At 42.1% G+C, this 19,137-nt stretch overlaps 2 protein-coding genes across 2 annotated transcripts in view; one reads left to right on the top strand and one right to left on the bottom strand.

Moving 5' to 3' along the window:
• Positions 1-19,137, bottom strand: part of LOC126562107 (slit homolog 1 protein) — a 335,492-nt gene that overhangs the window by 2,306 nt on the left and 314,049 nt on the right. The gene's annotated exons all lie outside the window — the stretch shown is intronic.
• The window catches only part of LOC126561718 (BMP-binding endothelial regulator protein), a 70,102-nt gene continuing 63,621 nt past the window's right edge, over positions 12,657-19,137 (top strand). Inside the window, exon 1 of the mRNA XM_050218025.1 lies at positions 12,657-12,697. The gene's annotated coding sequence lies outside the window, so the exon portion shown is untranslated. The remainder of the gene's footprint in view (positions 12,698-19,137) is intronic.

The following is a 19,137-nucleotide window of genomic DNA, read 5'->3' as shown; positions in this document are numbered from 1 at the left end:
ATACGACGTGCACCGATCTAATCGTAGCACGTGCAATATCGCAAGCAAATTTTGCACGACGCGGCTGGCGCACGACACAGCTCAGCCTTATCTTATCGGAAAATTACTTGCCCCGAATGTTGGTAGAGGGGTCGAAAACGGGAGTGGGCCAATGGGTGTGGGGAGGTCGTCCGTGTTTATTCATGCTGGCGTTATGTTGGCGCTTACCGGATGTTGCTTATGCACGTGCTTTTGGACATGCAGCAGTGATGCAATATATGTCCGGCCGGAATAATAACGTATTTCTAGTGAAGTTCTTATCGGAAAACGATTAGTGAATCAGATATTTGTTTCGTGTATTACGTGTTACCAAAGGTTTTATTGTTTGTGCGTTTGTTTACTATTTTTTTCAGACCATGAGTGGCAAATTTCATAATGTTTGTAATGTACTTCTTGCCTGAACTACTGATGTCCTGTAATCCATAAGCTATGTGGTAACTAAATGTATTAGATTTTGAAGGTTTCCTGGTTTACTTCCTATTTTACTCTGCTCAAGACGGTTTATGGGGACAGTTAAGCAATCAGATACGTTTAGATTAAGTATATCACGTCTCGATAACCTAACCAACGCTGGTGCATTGCACAAACGTAATCAACACGCTGTAATCACCAAAAGGCAGGAACAAGAATCGACAAGTTTCGTTACAGGGAGAACCAAGGGAAAACAACCTTGACTCACATACCATGCACAAGGTACATAACATTGCGCAAAAAAGTATCAACAAAATCCTATTCTGCTCTATCAGCTGTTGTTATTCTGGAGGAAAATAGACGACAGCTTATCGGGCCGCGACAAAGGGTTCAATCAAGCAAAACATTGAATGACCAAGAGGAAAACTATTCACCATCCTGCTATCATTATTGCCATCTCTCCCACCTGCACCAGCTCCAATCTGCACAGTGGGTGGCTTTCGTCACAGACTCAATCGTCCAAGTCACGAGTTTTGGACTGTTGCGCTATCTAATCAGACACCGGAGCGATCGGGAAGCACGTCACAGAGATTCCACCGGTTTCGATTCTGGTCGGAGATATGAAGTAAAGGGGAGCTTGAAAGAGAATTGTTTGAATGCGGCATTGCACTTGAAAGTCAATCCTGTATAGCAATCCTCTAGCAATATTCAATAAAATAAGTCCTCATCTTTCGACGCGGATAAAGGGCAGAAATCTGTTGACAAGCGTTAAAGTAGGTATTGTCCTGAAACGTCCTGGCTTACATTACTCTGATTTATGTTAGATGCAAAAACGCACAACACACACACACATACACTTTGCCAACGATCGCACTGGTTTATCTGAGGTGGTATTTTCCCTCGACAAAGCACATTCCTTCAAGGTCATGATTTTCCTTTTGGGCTGTATGTTCACGGTGTAATCTTATGCAATCGGGAAATCGTAAGAAATGTGGACAAGGTTGAATTTGCTATTATTTAATTTTTTACTCTTGTAAAAAAATTGATATATTTGACAGAATTAGTGGAGAGATTATTTCGAGGAATTCACTAGTCCTGTAAACTCTTTAATAAGTCGCTTTTTAAGCAAACAATATTCGTACTTGTATTGTACTTACTTCGCGTTGGTAATTAATTTTGTGCTAGCAAATAAATGGTGCTTCAATTGGCTGTTAATATTAAATTGCGCGGCCTCCATGTTTCGGGAAATTTTAAACAGCTTCTAATAAGCTTCTTTTTCCTTATCTTTCGCAGAAACTTACAGAGTTGATGACATTTCTAATTAACCAAAAAATGTTTATAAAATGGATTCTCGTTTTTGGTATCAAAAAAATTAAAAAACAATTTTCTATTTGTTCCCAACAAATTGTTTGCCGATTTGTTTCTATTTCTTTGGTACTTTCCCAATAGCCGCAACTTCTACAATTCATTATTGATCGATTGGCATGGAAAAACCCGTCTCCCTCTCGGGCCACGACCGAGTTCTCCCATTTCACCATCGATTTGAACCGAACGCCCAGCAAAAAAACGGACGCTTTCTTATCAATGGCCATGTAATACGCTAATAAAACATCGTCCATTCACCTGGAAAAGTGAATAAAAACTGATTTATCATTGCAAATTATTGCCACGTTTCGACCGGGGGCTGCATTGTGCCGTAACAACACCCGTAAATGCCGGGGACAGGTGTTTGTTGTAAAACAAGCTATTACTGTCACATTCCAAGCAGTGGTGTTGCTGGGAAAGGTAAAATTCATTCCGAGAAAACAAATTCCATCACCAGCAAAAACCGATACAAGCGCTAATTAAAGAAGCCCTTCTTGAATGGTTGGGGGGGGGGGGGGTAGGGTGTTGAGAGAGAGCTGGTGTAGTTCCTTATCAAAAGCGGTGGAAGTCGGTCGGAACTGTTCAAAGTAGCAAGGTGCACAGCACTTCTGGTTGAGTGATATCGATCCTGACCTGAGGCTACTGTCGCAACTGTTTGTCTTCCAAAATACCAGACTGATGTCGTCAACCTGGCTGGCGAAAAAAAAGGCTAGCCTGCCGGTGGGAGGTGCTGGTTACGAAATGTTTCAGAAGGAGACATTCCGATGGGGGTGAAGGTCTTGGAGCGTTTAATCAAAATCATATCCTTATTTAGGCTTATCTTAATCCCGGGTGCGGGTGTTTATTGTGGTTTTTTGTTTTGTTTTCTTGTTGCGAGACATTGATAGCATCGAAGGTTGCAAGCTCACTGAATGAGGTGTTTGGATCAAATTTTATTTTTCTCACATTTTTATGCAAGCAATATTCATAAGGTAAATGTAAATAAAGGTTCAATTGACGTATTTAAATTGCATCGGAGTTCCTTTGACGACCGAGGAAATTCCACGCCTAGACTTCTAATTAATGACACTTTGTCTAATGACATAACTGCCCCGCTTTATTGGGCCGGGAATGTCTTATCAATCGCTGTTTCACAGTAAAACAAAACAAACAAAAAAACTGATTCGCCGCAGCACACACAGCGAAATCGAGCACTTCACAATATTAATTTTAACCGGCATGATAAGCGAACCGTTACCGAAATGCCAGAACCATGCCGTCATCCGCATGCCATCCGTAATCAACCGTGAATGGACCGGCGGCAACAAAAAATCCCAAACACCTTCCCGATGAAACAGTTGATAAATTCGCACCTTCAGACAGTTTCTTTGATTGTACTCGATAAGGAAATTGTAGCAGAATGAAGATTTTTGGTTTCCGATGACCGTTATGCAGTAGCTGATTTTTTTTTTTTTGCTAACCTGAGACACGTTTGGGAAACATACGAGCTCTCTACAATGTCGCGTGTGGCCGACGGGGAGAATTTTAAAAGCGTAAGCAAGCCCCCTCTAGAACATGCTACACTAATGGGCCGAGTGTGCGCCAGTGTTCCGATTGTTCGGCTGTAAACAATTCGCGTCCACAACCCATCCAATTACTTGTTCGCAGCCTGGTAGTAGAATGTAAAATTTCCAGATCAGATCATAACTCATAACTCCCTTTTACCCGTTTGAAACCACTTGTTTTGAATGTCGCTTCGAATGCACGTCCCTTGGATAACGATGCCAGTCTTGTAGCGGTGCGCATTCGCGTGGAAGTGCATCAAGCGTGTTGTTTATCCGTGCTTAGGCATTTTACGACAGTTTTTGCTCCCTCGCTCTCTCTCTCTCTCACCCGGAGCACGAGCAGTGTATGCAAAACGGGAACATTTAATTAAAAAGACACATTCGAAGACGTGAAGGCTTGGGCAAGATGGCATCCGGGTGGTGAGGTGCGGTTTGGGTGGGACACCGGAAATTGCACCGTCCAAATGGTGCACTGGGCCGTAAATCAATCGCTTGAAATGATGTTGAACTGTTCCCCTTGCTCACGGGGCGCAGTACATTTCCATCTACAACTATCTCACCGATAGCTCGGGGTAGTTCGATTCAGTGCATCATAAAACTAATTGGTAATACATATTCAAAGTATCATTGAAGCCTTATCTAACGCTGTGCTTACCTTTTAAGCGTATTTTGTTTTGCGTGCGTGTGTGTGTGATTGGTTCCTGGGGACAAGATGCGGTGGGGAGTGTGTTACATATTTATAACGTTAATTTAATTTTTACGATTGTGTGCAAATTAAGCAATGAAAATGGGGCAGCTTTCGGAAACTGGTTGTACTGCTAGTTATTGCAATTAAAGTGGCTTAATCAAGGGTATGATTTATAGGAATTAAGGTGAATGGTAGGGCAATTTTAATATTACAACATAGAGAATGGAAATTAGGATGAATTGTGCGAATTGTGTATTACAAAAGAGCTGTTAATTAGTATTAATTAATTAATAAATTGATTAACTAATTATTACATTATTAAAAAAACTAAGAAACAAGAAAAATAACAAAGAAAAATAATAAAGAGGGGAAAAAGAAGTTATTAAAGAAGCAATAAAATATTGAACAAATACTAGCAAATGAGAAAACAGTGCCAATAGTAGAAGATTTAGAATTGTATTTAGAAATGAATTGAATGAATTGAATGAGAAATGTATTAAGAAAATCAACTGGAAAGGAAAAAAAATCATTAAAAAAGAAAGGAAAAGGAAGGTGGGTGTATGATCCAAATCCTAACAATCATCCGATCCATAATTATTCATGAAGCCTCTCCGGATCCATCCTGAACGGTTGGGCCACCAGCCCATCTGTTTCCAACACTAATAAAAATGTTGGAATTATGTAAATCCATTGCTTTTAAATTTAACTTAATTGATAAACACATTGTCTTACGAATATAAAAATTAAACATTTGAAAAACTCGTTCACAATTTTCAAATAATTTCACAGTTTCTAAATACCCTTAGTGCCTCCCGCCGTACTTGCAGTTTCTCTTCCATATTTCATTCGTTTTTCCTTGCTTCCCACTCAGCAGCTTGATTGTGAAAGCGTGCGACTCTAATTTAATATTGGATTAATAATCGATCGACTGATCAGCATACTAAATATGCTTAATTCCGCCGGTGCCACTGCAACCGTTCGAACCCGCTTCTGTTCATCTGCATACGGGTTGGGTTTTTTTTTTTAAATTCGGTTAAATTATAATTCCGTACGAACATTTCCCTTCCAACAAAACCACAAAGCGGGCAGTATTTGATGTGAGGGTTTGATTTTTTTGTTCTTTCTCCACCCTCTCCCTCCTTTTATAGTAGCCACGAGTTTAGTATACATCTTCATATTTAAATCAATCACATTTACTGCGCATGAAATAAATTATTCCCAACTGCTCGCGCCACCAATCATACGTACACGAGGCCATATGCTATTACACAGAAACCTACAAAAAAAAAAGAGAAAAACATCCTTCGGCCCAGTACCGCCAGTACGGGAAGAATGCGGAGCATAAAAATGATTCCCTTACCTCGCCTCCTCTTGATTTCCACCCCCCCTTTTTCCTGGGGCCACTCGGTACGGAGTGTTTGATTTGCTGCCCCGTCGACAGGCGGAACGTGTTGCGATTTGTGGCCTTTGCTGGGCACAAAATCCGCCCGCTTTGGATTGATATGACACTCACGTGGTCAACATAAATTGGTTTTGTTTCGCTTTTGTTCTTTAACCGCCGGGTCCACCGGCAGAGCGCGCAGCTAGCTAAAGGGTTTTTTTTTTGCCACAATGAGGTTGCGAGCGAGTACGGGATGGGATAATTAATGGAGTGGCAATCGAGTGGTTGAAGTTGGTAGCACGAAAAACCTGCCGGCTGGAACGTTGATGAGGCCGGCCACAGGTAAAACGGTAAGGTTAGAAAATAAAAACCAATGTTTTTGCGCCAGTATGATGGGTAAACCATGGCAAGTAACGTAAACAACACGGTTTCATTGAGCAGAATGATTAAAATTTCGTTTACACCTCTGGTCGGTGTCGTCAGTACGCGACGGCTGCGGGTTCTAACAGTGGTCTTTGAGCGCAATTTGCTATGATACTCCATTATGACGGAATGGTTTCATGTACATCGAACGAAGGTTTTGTACTGCTGAAGCATTAGACACACACGGGCAAGGTTATTGCAAGCTTGAATTATGTGCTTGAATAATTGAAACGGTTCAGCCGCGTGTGGTAATCAAGCGCTGGACGATTGAGTGATTACACTGCTCACCGTACGACAGTGTGGCGGGATGTAAAGTGAGTAGCAATAAGTGTCGGAAGGTTAAATGGATTTCATGTATAAAATGATAATGAATAGCTGAACAGGAGGGGGAAGAGAAAAATGCATAAATTGCATAATCAATGACGGTTACACCAAATTACACCTGCTCGATATTTGTACTCACTTTCAATTTTGTTACATACGTAGGAATGTTTTTTGAAGTATGTTCATTTGGTTGTTATTGTAATTGTTCAAGGATATGTGTCTTTGCTGATGCATAGCAATATCCTTGAAAACTTGCCTTATTAACGATTTCTGAGGAACCTGTTCTAGGTTTGTTTATGACCACTCGTTGGACCAGTTCACTGGGCGTTTGTACTCATTCCTAAGGGTCTGTAGTACATCAGAGAGAATCGTTTTTGATCCTTTCAGCATAATTCTTATAATATGGATCGCTTAAAACATTGTTAGAAAAAATTTGCTAGTTTTGATACTCTTGGTCTTCGACTCTGATCACTTTAATTTGTGTATAGTAATCCATCATTGCCACTACGGCTGATGGCAATACGGCGGTAAGCCGTAATAATATAAAATAATTAAACATCCATCATTGCGCAGAGAATTCAGAGAGATATGGGGCTCTAAAACTTCTTTTACAGCTAACAAAATAGGAGTTTTTCTAGAGATTTGATAATTTTGGAAGATTTATTTAGTTTATTTTACAAAAGCAAAGATTGTAAGTGTTGAACATTAGTGAAGACTTTAGTAACATATCTGTTGCATATGAGAGACTTGAAGGAATGATGTCAAGAGTCGTCCGTACATAATAATGTCTGAACGATCGAGATTACGAGGCTGTGGTGGGTTTATCTGCTTAAACTAGTATTGGAATTTCTTCGAATTCAGTCAAAGCTTCTTTATCTTAGCTTAATGTAGGCCAACAATCGGCAACAAATAAACACTGGGGCGGCCTGGTGGTGTAGGCGACAGCGACGCCGGTCTTCAAAGGGCAGGACCTGGATTCAAATCCCATCCGTACCGTTCCCCCGTAGTGAGGACTGACCATCCAACTACGTAGTATCGGCAGTCTAGAAAGCCATTTGATGGCCGGCCTGAACTTAGAAAGTCGTTAAGCCAAGAAGAATAAGGAAACCTATGCACACTATTTAGTTTTAGATTAGAAGACGCATGGCTTATAGTCTTTGCTTGATTGTTTTTGTGAAGATCCCATAGATTTATATAAGCATTAGGACTAGAAGTTTTGTTTGTATGTTTTGTTAGTATTTTGTAAATTTAGTGGTTCCTTAAGACAAAACTAAATGAGATTTTTCGGAGAATAGAGAGGCCCTCTCAAGGAGACAGAAACAGACTTCATTTATTTGGTAATATTACTTGTATAGAGGAACGAAAAGCATTAAATCATACGCAACTTCTTACATCAACATAATACCACGACAGCCATCTTCCAATTTGCCCGCAGCGAATCATAATGGCAGTTCAATTAAAAATTATCACCAACAGTGTCACAGATTATCCCGCCAACATTATTCGCCCGTTTGTTGGCCAATTTTAACGAGCCGGTACGGAAAGACGATGATGATCAGCGTCGCCATTGTGTAGCGTTCCATGATGTCCTCATGGCATGCAGTGACGGTGACATTTAGTCGATCTTGCACTCTCCACACCAGTTCGTGATCGATCGTGTTCGGTGCACATACTGCACCGCGGCACAATGCACAAGCAATTTTTCTCCATATCCGCGGCTGTTTGTATGCCTGTTTGTGTGTGTGCAGGTGCGGCTGTACATTCAAATTCATCTTCAGCCCATTATTAGATGATCGGTTCATCCGACCAAAACGTGCCCAAGTTGGTTGGGCAGCAAAAAAAAAAAAAGCGGCGGCCCTACGCTGCTGTGACAGCAGGCATACGGGGTGCGGCACGCTTTGCATCTTTGCACTCGGCGCTGTTCGTGTATGCACTTTGGTCAACACCACGGTGGGAGCTCTCACGTTCCCCGTTCGCCTCGACACAACAGGATTCTTCGGTGTTAGAGCAAGGGGAAAAGCGAAGGTTGCGTTTAGGCCGTATTGGGCTACCTGGCTCCTGATCAACGGGCTGAGCATACATTGGCAGATAACATGAATACGTCTCGTCGCGTAATTGCATTTAATTGACATTTGAATGTATAATCGATGTGAGAATATCTAATTTATTGTGTTCATAATTTTTCCTTTTATTTAATTGATATTTTCTTGGACCGCCCCCGTTGTCGTACGGGTCCGGCGGGGTTGTCTCGAACTGTGTGGCTCGTGATCTCCATGTTGATTGTATACCTGTGTACTGCAGCTGCCGCGAGCGATGGAGGAATGGAGGTTGAGACATATAAGCTCATAATTCAACGTATGGAGGACGAATTCGTGCCGGCACACTGTAACGCTAACTGGAACATGTCATAATTGGAGTTTTTTCTAAATGGATAATTGGAGGAAAGATAATTTTTTATATTATGGTACAAATTGACATGATTAAAGGCTCTATAAAGATGTTAAAGAATTGTTTAAAAAGTTATTTATATTTAAAAATCGATGAAAAACTCTTATTTGCATCCCACCGTTCATTTCTATTCCGCGTGACCGACAGAAGCGAGCAAAGACAAGAGACACCTTCATGCAACCCTTCGACAGTCGTGTAAGCAGTCAGAACCCCCAGTACAAGATAACCAGCGACTCCCCGCTGGCTGGCTGACTTCTGGCAGTGGCAGGTCACTTTGATTTTTGCTCATGCAGACCGCCTACAGCCACGGAGCCACGGCGAATTGACGGTGACGGTGCACAAAAGCGCAAGACGGACGGCCCAGATGGAGGAGTAAAAAAAAAGTCCTCAGACACCGCCACTCATGTCCAGATAGATGTACGAGCCCGACGGGAGACAGTGTGTAGGCTTAAACGGTTTCCGATCTATCCGTCCTTAATGCGGCCACACGCAATGGCACTGACGTGCGACCCCAGGTTCAGATGGTTTATATATGTGTCTCCAGGTTTGTTTCAGCTACAAAAGTGGATTTATTTTTGCAACATCGCTTATCTAATCATCGCTGTACCATGCCGGAATGGAATGTGTGTAACAGAAGCGTATTCTGTATTGAGATGTAATCTACACATATGATCGGGTTGAAGCGACTGCTGCTGGAAAAAAAATGACCGATAACCTTCAAGGGGTTGGCCGGTGGACCGTAATGTTTATATTGGCTATCGTTCGGATGGTAATGAACCACTACTTGTCGTTGGTAGGGGGTGGACATTTGATTTCCCACTTACCTCTTCCTCTTACGGATGAGAATAAGTTGTCAAACAGACACTAAATTCAATGGCATTTTTCACACCCAAATGGTGTGCCATTTATTCTTCTCCATCGTTGTGCGCTGCAAACTGGAACCAGTTCAAGCGACACTAAATAACGTCAATCCGACAACTGGAGCACGACGCGCACTTGACTTGCTCGTGTTGAGAGTGTGCAGCTGCACTCTCAGCCTTCGCCGCGTTCGCCGGAAAGACGGCAAAAAGAACTTTTGTTTGCTTTTTTTTCGTCTGCTAATTCAACGTGGTACCATGCATCCACGCGGTCTAAGATGGGGAGCAAGCAAATGTTGCTGTAGCTGCAGGGAGAGAAGAAATAGATTGAACACCATTACCATGGCCACGTTTGTGCTGTTCACGATGATCACGGAAAAAGTTACGAGTCCCTGTGAATAGAAAGGAGCTACTTTCCAACGACAGGAGACGTGACAATAACACGCATACTGGAGAGCCGTAACTTAGCAGATAAAATAGACTATTCACGAGATGCTTCTTGGTACGTGGCCGTGATGCCCTAATCGGATATAGAAAAAAAAAACGCATCAAAAACGAGAGTTGAATATTCTTTCGATACGTTTCAAGGTTATATTGTGGGTCAGAAGAAAAAAAAGAAATAAAAAAAAGCAAGAAAGGAATCAACCTCCAATGTGGCCTTGAAGCTAGTCAGCTATAGCGGAGAAGTTTATAATGCTCATAACTAGCGCTAAGAACCGGGTGGCAACCGGAGCCCTTTGTTTGTAAGCCACTTTAAACTGCCCTTCCACCGGAGGCAAACACTAATTCACACCTTTCAGAATACCACAATACGCCCTAAATATTTATAGAGTTTCTTTTTCACGGTGGAAAAAATCTTCATAAAGTTTTATTTATATGGTTTTATGAGACTTTATTGTTGGTATAAGGGTTATGATATACCTTCAAAGGGTCGGTGTGAAATCTAGGGCTATTTTTCATCTTCGCAGTAGTTCGCATGTGAGTCCCAGGCTGATCTTACGATTGGAACTTCCTGTGCAAGCTTCCATATCAGAGTTATTGTTTACAAACCAACCACAAAAAAATGACTAGTTTTAATTTTCGTTTCCTTTGTTTCAGTTGTGATTGCTGTGTCCAAAAGATGATCCTTACGACCTTAAATACACATGAAAATAGAAAAAAAAAACGTACATACAAATTGGAAATGAAGATGTTTTCGATGGACGTCATCGTATGCAGATAAAGCAATCCCGAACGAAGAATACTAGTTGAATCTCTGCCAAACTGTTCTACCCTGACCCATCATGCACGTACTCATGCCAAGTTCAAGCTCAGTGGGAATGCCCACAACGCATCAATTCGCATTATTCATGTGCTCCCTCTGCACTATTGGGGGATTTCTTTTATCACATTTACATATGCCAAGATGTACTGCTCGATTTAGCTAGAATGATATCGTATTAAATTACTAGCTCGGTTAGGGGAGTTATTGTTTAGTAGTTTTAGATCCACAAAAACAAAGCAATGAGTTGAATAGCTTTTTTTTTTTGAACCATCTTAATTATATGTTTGTGAATGTGAATCATGTGCCCTTTAGGACTTAATAAGGACAACTAAACACGATCCGCTGGTTCAGAGGAGTTTGGTACTATTATGAGAGGATGCAGGAGCGGGGGAATAGGTAAAAATTAGGATTCATCAAACGTTCGTAAAACGTGGCGAAACTGCAATCTGCTGCATCATGTGCAAAATCAACAAACACATACACAAGCGCGCTCGTGCCTTCCCGGCCGGGGAAAGGAAACGAACGGACGGATGGGTTGCAGCAAATTGATCGGGTGATGGATGCAAGAACAGCAATCCAACGGATGCGAAGAAAAAAAAAAAACGGGGAGACAAACCTCAAACACTATAAATCATGTTTCGAAAGCGTTCATCTGTCCGCTTCCTTGTGCAAACTTCGTCGCGGAGTGGGTTGGGAAGTGCAGTGGAAGCGACAGCATCCAAGTGCTCACCGGCCTGGTTGTTTGCGCCAGAGGCAGCACGCGTGAAGGAAGCGGGCGGAATGTCGCAATTGAAAATGTGCACATTGATCAAGCGTGCCTGTTGCTTGCTGTCAAACGATTGCCATGGTAACGCATGGCATCAAGTGGTTGGCGAACGGGCAATGGGAGGCGAAGCCGATCAAATGACAGCAGCCGGACGGATGGATGCGTCCCATCCCGAAGAAGTCATACGGTACGGTGTGTTGGTGTTCATCGGCAGTAGCGAAACGCAGCATCCAGCACGTCGGTCAATCTCAACTCCGGGAGGAAGTATGAAGCGCAGCAACCAGTGGCAGTGTATTTGGTGGTGGTGGTTGAACGCACAGATGACAGTAGCCGCGGTAGCAGATGGTTAGGCGATCGTGATCAAGCGTGCCTCGTTCTTGTGTTTGTGTGATGTGCATTTTTTCGAAGGATTCTACCAATCGTAGAAGATGTATCGTCTTCGCTCTGCAAAGATCCACAAATAAAAACAAAGGTTCTGATATCCTCAAACTTTTGGCACGTGGAAGACTCCAACGAGTGGAACAAAAAACAAACACACTGATCGGCGAGCAAACAAAACCTATAACTCAGCGCTCCACAAAACTGGAACGTCTCTCGTGTGCGGGCAAGATGCTGCCGTACTGATGCTGTACTGTTGGCGATCGAGCTCCAACTATCGCTCTCCCTATCTCGCTTCGCATCGAATTTCTCCCGAGATGGTGCTTGTTTCAGCTGTTCACTCGTGCTCCACCCGTCTCTGGCGTTACATTCTGATCAAAGTGTAGTGTGCTCCTGCCTGGCCCGTTTATTCCATCTGTCACCGGGTCCTCGGGGATATCGGCTGTGGCGCGTGCTCAGCTTGCTAATGTGACACCGATGAAGATCGAAGAACTGCGCACGGTGGTTCGTAGCCGGAATTCCTTCGACTTTTCTCGCCTGACCAGATTGACCCTCTTCTCCAGAATGGTACAGGAATTGGAGTGTGGAGCAGCGTTACCGCAAGGTGGACATTACTGAGTGATTTTGTTACCCGGTTTTTACATCGTGGCATGTTGCTGTGTTGTTCGATTGGTGCTGTGGTAATGGTAAAGATGTTTCAAACGATTGGCACTGAAGCGTCTGCATCACCCTGATGATGGATCAATGGACGGTGAATGATCAACGTGAAGATCAACCGTCTAATGTCATCACTGTCATCGTGTTTAGTGGTAAGTGTGTGTTTTTTTTAAATATTTTGCTGATAAATATTTTTTTATAAAATTGCTATTGACTGTAGAGTAGGTCAAAATGTAATTTTTTAAGCATTTTTAACTGTACGCCCATCGTTTGTTGAATATTTCGTATGTCATATGAGATTATATTAGAAATTTTATAAGTGTAGTAAGTAATCGTTTGAATTGACTTCAAAATATATTGGTCAAATTAGGATATTCTATTTTGAGTACCAAACAGTCTTTCGTGAGGATGAGGGTGAGGGTCAAAGAAATGTAATAATCCTAGTACTACTGGTCACCTATTTCTTCTTCCTTTTTGATCGTACAATCACACAATTCTTCTTCTTGGCTTAACGACCCTTTTAAGGACACGTCAGCCATCGAATGGCTTGCTAGACTGTCTGATACTACGTATTTGGAAAGTCAGTCCTCACTACGGGGGAATGGTCCGGATGGGAATTGAGTCCAGACCCTGCCGTATGGAGACCGTCGAATCTATCGCCTGCTCCACCGGGCCGCCCCTAAACGAGACTTGCTGATACCACATATTTTTATGATCAGATCTCATTCACAGGGTTTTTTTGGGTGAAAGAACGCTAAATTTTAATGCCAAATTATTCGTACAGAGGTCAGAGTTAATTATAAATACTAGCAATCATTGCCCTGTTAGATGTTAGTCCTGATCGAGTTCCCTTCTGACGATTGTCGAGAAAATACTGAATAATTGCGCTTGAAGAATGGTCCTTGGATCATTGCTAGCGTTCTAGACATGAATACATCCATAGTTGGGCCGGCTCCATTACAGCTAATAATTTCTGACTTGACATAAATAGACCACAACTAAATAGTTAAATATAACAGTAACCAATCATCCACCATCCAAGTTGACTTTATTTCGAAGCATTTCCTGTTTTCTACACAATTTAAGTTCGAATCAAGATAAAAATCCTTCCAAACGACTAGCACAATTAGTCATTTACAAAACATAATTAACACAACATATGAGCAACATGTTTCACGACATCCAACGGATGTTCGGGACTTAGTTTGATGGAAATGAGAGAAATTAAAGCTAACAAAAACAATGCCACAAGATTACACCCGTCGCCATGTCTCGATACCATATTTGTAGCCGTGGCGCTTCATCACAAATGGGCAAATTGTTCCGATTGGACCAAAGAAAACGGTCTCTACAGTGAATCTCCCAACGGTCCACTACCGCTCCGTCCTTCTCCATAGCCCCCTTCTCTCTAGTGTCTGTATATTTTGCCCAATTCGGGAACTGGCAGACATACCGGCCCGGTTCGGTCGACACGGTCAGCTGCACCACCACTGGAAAGGTGGTGAGGATCGTTCTTTTGCTGCATCCACTTCTTCTGGTTCGTTCGTTCAAGAATCTTTCCATCCAGCATCCGGAGAACGCATGCTGACAAGATGCGTTGTAATTCGGTAAGGATTCGTGCAAGTGTCGCACGTGCACGAGTTAGCGGGAGAGAACTAGGAGTCCCCCCCCCCCCCTCCCCCACAGCAAGGGTTCCACGGTCAGGTGAGTTGTTGAATTTTAAAACGATTAGCCTTTTTTGGAGCGGTGTCTGCAGCGGTTTGCTGCGTTGAGAGCGGACACGTCAGCTTGAATGGGTGGTTCATAGCACGCGCTCACCCGCCCTGGAATCGGAGCTACGGGGTGATGTGGTGCACTGCAACAATTGCAATTGCAGGTTTGTGGCGCGAGCCATGGTTCGCTTCCTTATAAAAGGAAGCGCGCTGGCGCTTGGATGTACTTTTAAGGAAGATGGAATTGTGCTCGTATGTGCACTCGTTTGTTACCGTTCGCATGCGTTTCGGGGATGAAAAACGACACCAGCTGGTGGAAAAATGTGTGTAGAATTTACGTAGAATAAGAAAAAGCTTTTTTTTATTTGAAATAAAATAATAATAAATACAAAAAAGCAGCTAATAAATTAAACACACAAACTCGATAGACATGTGCGCAAGAAAACAACCAACCATACCATAATTGATGATTTGGCAAAGGATAATAAATGCAAGTTGGACCGTTTAACCGGTCTGGACACTGTCAGCAGGGGGATCGCAAAATGATTGTATTTATTATCCCAGCCACGAATCAACATCAACATCCAAACCCGAAAAATTGACAGTGAAATGATGCACCCTGCCAAACCATCACAATGGACATAATCAATCCACACTCGGCTGGCCCTTACGGAGACCGCAGACGCGCTGTGTGACGTGATGGAAATGATAAACGTGTGTGCATCGATTCAGTTATTTATTTATTGCGCTCGTTTTTCGTCGATACGTTTACGCTAAACATTGCCACCATTATGTCTCTCTAGGGAGTATCGTGAGGCGCTCGCGGGTTGCATACGTAGCGGCACCGACCCGGTATATCCTTTGCATCTTAACTAGCGAGACGGCGCACTGGGCGCAAGAATGTGTAGGTACATGTGTACATTAAATTGTTAATTTGAAATTAGCGTGATTCAGTGTCATTACGGCTCGGTTAATAGACCTGTGGAGATGGGGCCATTCCAGTGTGGCTTTCGCTGCGTTTCCGATTAGAAAATCGCAATCCCGCACTGGTTTGGAGCTGAAGCGTACACATGGAATGGTTGAAAGAAATAGATTCACTGTAAGCATTTGCACCCCACCGCGGGGGAATTTTCTGTACTGCCGCACAGGTACTGTGGGCGTTGTGAAAGCCTTCGTTTGCTGTCCTGTCCCTACAGGCATTGCCGTTCGGAACGTGGAGATTGTGATCGGATTGCGATCGGTTCGCAATTATGGGTTATTTGGATAGGAGTAAGATAAATAAATTAGCACCTCCTCAACGGGTTTCCTTGTTGGTTATCGTTGGCGATCGCTTTACATCGAGAAAGAAGGAGAGAGAGAGAGAAGGTTTATGGAGAACGAAAAAGGGGTCAAAAACAGTACCGGTAGACAAATGTAAAATATCATAAGACGCATGCCGTTGTAGACTTTCGGGTAGCTTACATGTTCAGGGGATAATTACAGTAGGGGACGGATTTTTTCCATGTCTATTTTTAATCTAAAGAAATCCTCATCGTAACGTTGCTGATTTTTAATTTTATTGCTGGATTTGTAGCCCACAATAACGTTTAAAATTAAGCCATTCTTATCCAAAAGACTGACCGAAAACTGCCTAAAAATTGTATATTGAACCAGAAAAACTACAATATTATATTGCAATCAATTTTTTTAAAATCTATATATTAAGAATATATTAATTATTAACATCTTTGCTAGCCATTTAATCAGCATTTAATAACCATTTACTTAAATTCATGATTATTACTCGCTTATCTTAAAATACTCGCCAGAGTTGATTGTCCTGTGGTGCACTGTATAGGGTGAAATTTATTGTTCACTTGTCCAACCAACCCACGAGAGCCAGTGGAAGGCGAATACAACTCGACTCATGTTCGGTGCCTAAAGTGACTGAAAGCAGTCGTTATGACTTGTTTTCCCTTTTTGTAATGCATTAAATTAAACAGAACTATTCTTTGAGTTCAACAAACATGTAATGGAGGTTTTTTATGAGTTAATCATAAAACAGTGTAATGTAATAAAAGCTTAACATTGCTTTCTTTGCAGAGAATTCAGAAATCCGGTAATTTTAAATTAAAATTAAATGCATAGAAAGATGTAACGCTTTTTTATTAATACAGAACTGTGAGTGAAATAAGCCATGTTATGTTCCATCATTTGCCTAAAACAAGGCACCCCGTTGGATTGTTTTTCAAGTAGGTGTAGAAAATATGTACCAGACGTCAGGTGGAATATGTTCACCAGTGACAAACCGACCAGGGAACAAGAAATGTGCAGCATAAGGCATTGTTTATCGTTACACCGTTTGAAGTCCTTCGTCGCCAGTATCAATCAAAATTTCCACACCACATGCAGCAGGAAACAACGACTCGTGGGATAGGTTAAACAAATAATGCTTGCTGGCGTGTGAAGAAATGTTGCAAATCTGGATAAATTATTACACCGTTTGGCTGCTTGCTTGCAACCCACCGTGCCGAGAGCACGATACTTTACTGTTAACACGTGAGCTTATTTATTCGGAAGGACTTCATAATAACTGCTCGCTACCAAAATAAAACGTACCGGTTTCGGGGCGTGTGAGCAGTGAGTGAGCTGGTCATATATTAGCGACCTACTTGAAGCGTGTTTGTTCTTCAAACATGTTTCGCGCATCTTTGTTTCCCGGGGACACCTGGGACAACAAAACCCCGCTCGCTAAAACCGGGAAACCAAGGCCCAAATCTTTGCACCACAGCCGGCCCAGTGCTAATGAGACAAGAACGATATTTTACTATTTATTTACCTTTTTGCTGTGAGCTCCCGTAGGAAAGTCCGCTTGCAATTACGCATCTGTCTAGCGGTGCAAGCGCGCATACGGCGATGCAATTATTGCCTGCACGCGTCTCCGATTCCGCACAAGACAAACAGTCACCGGCGGGCACACTTTATTGAACCTTTTTTGTTTTGTAATCAGCCATCGAACTCTGTGCAGTGTGCGCGGCCGGTTGCAACTGCGAACCACCGATTGCAGCATCCCTTTTGTAGCATCCAGCAGCCGCGGGGAGCTCTGAGCTACGCTGAGGTCGCTGTGTACGATAATCAAACCGGCTGACTATGGCTGATAGAGCAGCGAGCGAGGTCTCCACGGGTCACCATTATTGTTTGTGTCCCATCGAGGGTGTTGTTGTCACCGTTACAAACATTACACTGCACAACTGTAAGAGGCTTTTGATAATCCCGAGCACACGAAGTGCGGAATGTCTTGCGCTGGTGTAAGAGCGACCTGTAGAAGCTGTAAAGGATGTACAAGTAATACGTTGGTGACTGAACGGGGGAACCTTTGCTTTCCCGTTGGTGGCCTGCTTGTTTGTTTTTATTCTGACGTTTTACAACGGGCTACGTTAACCAATTAAACGGTGTCCTTCACGGGGGCAAAACTATTAAAATGATGCATGTCGGGCGCTTTCGAACGAACGGGAGCTTTATAGGTAAATGTTTATTCAAAACATCCGTACGAGTGTAATCCAAATAAGTGAGATAAGATTATCGGTAAGAATCGATTAAAGTGATTTGTTTAGAAGATTGTTGTATGTTACGATGAATACGGAAATCGTATTTTCTAATTACAATACGTGCTGGCCGATTTTCCCTTTTTAATTCGGTAATTTCAAAACATGGAGCGTGATAGACAGAAAAAAATTGGATTAAGGTTGGTAGCGTCCATGCGCTCATCGCTATCGTGTTTATCTCTGCAGGCAACGTGTGCCTTTTGCGTTATTAAACGATTGCGTGTTTCTTTTGCAAGGAGAAAATACTATTTCATCATCTAAACGTTTACGTTCTGATAGTGGGGCAGGGGTCTTCTAGCTTTTCTGTGACAGGGTGCAAGCAAAGAGATAAATAATATTCGAGCTAATCTACACTTGATATAAAATTGACTGTCCTAATGAAAGAAAAAGTAGATAATGTAGTTCATATTTGAAGCAATTATTCATTCTTTCCTTCTTACAATCCATCTTAAAACTATTGTGAAATGAAATGATTTCCTTCGACAGCAAGATTATACAAATACAAATGAATAAAAAAAAACGCATAATAAGTTCATAGCTATTATTCCTTCAATTTAGTATTGCATCAGAATGGAGTGTTTCAACAAATAATTTAGAAACGTTCTTGGATATGGAAAAGACAACCAATAGTCAAAATAACTACGACAAAACAGTCTTTGTTTGAAATTTTAAGATGTAGTTTTAGATTTGTTTTTGTTTCGTTCGAATCTGTGGCTGAATTTCCTAACCTTTTTAGAGCTTTTTCTTTCACTTTTCATCAATCGGTTCTTCATAATTTTACTTAAAATAGTAGTAAAGCCAAGCCGTTATTTATGAATAAAGGTTACAAAAAACGGTTCTAGCAGGCTTAATTGGTTGCATTGTTTGGAAACCCCTGCAGAAGAGCAAGACCTTAGCTAATATTTTCTCTGTTTTATAGACAAAAAAAAACTCATTTTAGTATTAGAGAAAATTTGGAACACTAAGCGTTTTATTTTTTAATTTTCCCCCATTTACACGCACTCCTTGCTGTGAGTCATTCTTGTAATATCTTTTGCTTGTTGCCTACCACGCCTTTGCCTGCACGTGGAGTTTTTTTTTTTTCGTGAACCCTCTCGAACCGGCACGTTACAGATGATTCACCGATTAAAGTGCGCCACACTCTCAGCAGTAGGACAATATTTCATGCGGTGATCCAGCATATTGCTCTGCCTTTGACTTTGCCTGATGCGCGGCGTCATCCTCTCTACTATCGGTGACTTCAGTTCGATCTTGCTGGTGGGCTGAGGTGGTGGATATTTTTCCACGAATTCGGAG

Source organism: Anopheles maculipalpis, chromosome 3RL, assembly GCF_943734695.1.
Source record: "Anopheles maculipalpis chromosome 3RL, idAnoMacuDA_375_x, whole genome shotgun sequence".
NCBI classification, from domain to species: Eukaryota; Metazoa; Arthropoda; class Insecta; order Diptera; family Culicidae; genus Anopheles; species Anopheles maculipalpis.
This window is presented reverse-complemented; position numbering and strand designations above follow the sequence as displayed.